Genomic DNA, 3,824 nt, shown 5'->3' on the forward strand with positions numbered 1-3,824 from the left:
TGAGCTCCACGGCTCGAGGCAAACCTTCCTGTACCAGAATCAGGCAAGAAGCCAGGGGAAAACGTTGTTAGGGGACCATGGGGAGTACTGAAGGGCTTAGCAGAGAGGCCCGAGGTGGGGAGGGAGAGAAGGCTAGACAGACAGAGAAATGGACAGTGGCACAGAGAGCAACACAGACTGAGCCATGGTTCTCACACTGAATCTCGATTTATAAACTTAAGATGTGGGGAGTGCAAAAAAAAGGGGGGGGGGCCGGGAAGGTGGCTGCCTTGCAAGCGCTAGCGTAGGACGGACCCTGGTTCGATCCCCTGGCATCCCATATGGTCCCCCCAAGCCAGGAGCGATTTCTGAGCGCATAGCCAGGAGTAACCCCTGAGCGTCAAACAGGTGTGGTCCAAAAACCAAAAAAAAAAAAAAAAAAAAAAAAAAAAGATGTGGGGAGAGGGCCAGAGCGATAGCAAGCAGGGAGGGTGTTTGCCTAGCATGCAGTCAACCAGGGTTTGATATCTGGCATCCCATAGGGTCCCCGGAGCACCTCCAGGAGTAACCCCTGATACCACTGGAGGCGGCCTTTCAAAACAAATGTGGGAAGTACAGGACTGGTGGGACAATTCCAGATACCTAAAAAAAATAAATAAATATCCCATTGGGGGTCAGACAGAAAAGACAGTGAGGAGGAGGCTTGGCTGGCATGCAGCTGGCTCAGGTTCAGTCTCTGGCACCCCACTGCTGGTGAAAAAAGGCAGAGAGGAAAGAAAAGGTGCGAATCAGGTATGCACCAGCTCCTTCCATCCAGCACCAACCCTTGTAGCGTTTCACACCAACAACTGTCTGAGTCAGGGTTATATCCTGAGGACAAATGCCTTTCCATGCTGACCTCACCTAGCCTTAACAGACCCAACTGTCCCTGAGGGCTAGTAGGGCTGAGGACAAAGGTCTCTAAGTGGGTTTTCAAGGTGCTTCCTTGGTGATAAGGTAGTCATGGCCCCTTCGCAGCTTTCCACTTGGGCACAATAGATTTCAGGGGCTTGCTGCCTGCAGGGCTACCTTCTCAATTCTTCTTAACCCTGTGTTCCCAACAACCCAAAAGTGCCCTGAGCCCATCCAGGAGTGAATCCTGAGCCATGAGTGCACCCTAAGCAAGGAATGCAGGGAGTCGTAGTTCTAGCCGTAGTTCTAGTCACATCTCTGAGCAGCTCCCAGCCCTGATAACTTCTCTGGGGTGGATGGGATGGATGGATGGATGGATGGATGGATGGATGGATGGATGGATGGATGGATGGATGGATGGATGGATGGATGGATGGATGGATGAATGGATGGATGAATGGATGGATGAACAGAGTGACCAGAACAACCTGTTTGAGGGGCACAACTGACTGAAGAAAACCAGGTAAAGGAGACAGGCTTGAGGGGGCTGAGCCCCATGACCACCTTAGAAGTGGGTCCCTGCCTGCAGGGGCCTTGGGGTTAGGAAGCAGACCTGAGGCGGGGAAATCATGCAGAGCAAAGAGGAGGTATAGCTGTGTGTTCCCCGGATCCTTGCCCTGCAGCCAACTCTTATGGAGGGGAAGGGCTGGGCCACACCCATGGGTGCTCAGGGTTGACTCCTATTTTTGCACTAGGGATCACTCCTGGTGGGCCTCCAGGGACCCCATGGGGTGCCGAGAACCTGATCTGGGTCAAATGCATGCAAAGCCAGTGCCCTCCCCACTGGATACTGCTCTGCCACCTGGGTCTGAGTCCTAACTCAAAACCAGCCTTAAAAGGCAAGTGCTGGGGCCGGGCGGTGGCGCTAAAGGTAAGGTGCCTGCCTTGCCTGCGCTAGCCTCGGATGGACCGCGGTTCGATCCCCCGGCGTCCCATATGGTCCCCCAAGCCAGGAGCGACTTCTGAGCGCATAGCCAGGAGTAACCCCTGAGCGTCACCGGGTGTGGCCCAAAAACCAAAAAAAAAAAAAAAGGCAAGTGCTTCCCCAATTCATCCTGTTCCCACCACTGACCTCTGAAACCAAACCCTCGAGAGGTTCTCCTGGCTAACAATCAACCCTGGCACCCCCAACTTCACCGTCTGGAGCATGCACATGGAAAGACAATCCCGGGGTCTATTCCCATGGGGGGCATTTAAGTAGCTACACAAGTGTTCATTTCAAGGAGTTCGATTCCCAGTCTGGGCACCCGGTGTTGGACTCCGGGACTCAGGCTGCCAAAGCAGCCAGAATCAGGCAGCAGTATAAGGGATCAGATAACGGGTCTCCCAAATAGAAGCGTTCAATTACCCAGCCTGGCTGGGACACCCCTATTAACCTCTGCACCCCAAGAATCATTAGCAAGCCATTTGTAACAAAATGGTAATTGAGAGACCCAGAAATCCCACTTTAGATGGAGTAATTGAATGGCCCTCATTGTGAAGATCAATAAAGGGCATCCAATTTCACCCGAGGAAAAACTTATTAAATTATCGCCGCTCTAAGCACACAGAAAGATGTATGCAACTTTGAAAGGCATCTGGGCGGGTGGAAATAAATAGCTTCATTTAGGTAGGACATTTATAGCAGCCCTCTGGGAGGAGCGAGGGGGAAAAGAACTAATGACATGAGTTCACTTCAATATTGTAAAGAAAAAAATTTCAATCGGTCTTAATTAACCTTTGCTAAAAAACAAAGCTTTCTTCTGATGAGTGTGTCTAACAGCTGACATTTCTCTCTGGGCTATCTCTGGAAATACATTTTTGTTCGTAGAATATGCCTCAACTCGGAGAGGAACAACAGGCTCGTCTTCAGCTCTGAAGGATCCTGAAACCTGGAGAGAGGTTTTGGGAGGGCTCAGAGGGATGCTTATGCCCCCGTTGCCCCTGGAACCCAGGTTCATGCCCACACAGGTCCCAGAGAACAGCCAGAAATTGTTCCTGGGTTGAGGGAACAGCTCCTTTCCCTCAGTCACAGGGGTGCGGTGGGCAGAGCCAATGGCCCTTTCACAGAGGGACATCACATGGACAGGCCAAATCCTTGAGGCAGCCTGGTTGTGCTGACCACCAACTTTGACCTTGAGCTAGTGGCTGAATGCTTGTCCTATCCAGAGAGTTTCTCTGAGAGTCACCTGGGAAAGGGAGGGTAAGGAGGGTGCATGGGGAAGAGTCAAATATAAGTTTATGAGCAGTGAGGTAGAACAGAGTCTAGTTTTGTTTTGTTTTGGGACACAGCCGCTATGCTCAGGGCTGACTCCTGACTCTGTGCTCAGGAATCACCTTTGGTGGCTGGGGAACCCTATGGGGTGCCCGGGATCAAACCCAGGTGGGCTATGTGCAAGGCAAAGGCCTGACCACCACTGTACTATGGCTCTGCCCTTTCTCCATTCACACTATTTGTCTTTTTTCTTTGCTTTGTTTGGGGGCCACATCTGGAAGTGCTCAGAGATCACTCATGGCAGTACAGGAGCATATACAATGCAGGGGATTGAACCCAGGTCACCTGTGTGCAAAGCAACTAGGTCACTGCTCTAGCCCTGGCATTATTCTCTCAAACCCTCCAGCTGTTAGAGTTTGGATAGGCATGGGAAGCTGGCACTATGGCAGCTTGGTAAGGCTGGTGGCCAGATGGGAGGAAACAAGAGGGGCAGGAACAGGAGAGGGAGGGTCCCCTGATAGCTAAGAGAAACCTAAAAGGAATCCCCATACATTAAAGAACATGGTTGAGTTGCTGGTTCCTGAAACCCACTGGGCTAGCAGTGTTGGGGACCCCATTTCCCTTTCAGCAAGGCTCCTCACTCACACAGGGCAAGCCTCTGCCTCTCAGGACATGTTTTCATGCTCGCCCAAGTTTGCAG

Source organism: Suncus etruscus, chromosome 17 (assembly GCF_024139225.1).
Source record: "Suncus etruscus isolate mSunEtr1 chromosome 17, mSunEtr1.pri.cur, whole genome shotgun sequence".
NCBI lineage: Eukaryota > Metazoa > Chordata > Mammalia > Eulipotyphla > Soricidae > Suncus > Suncus etruscus.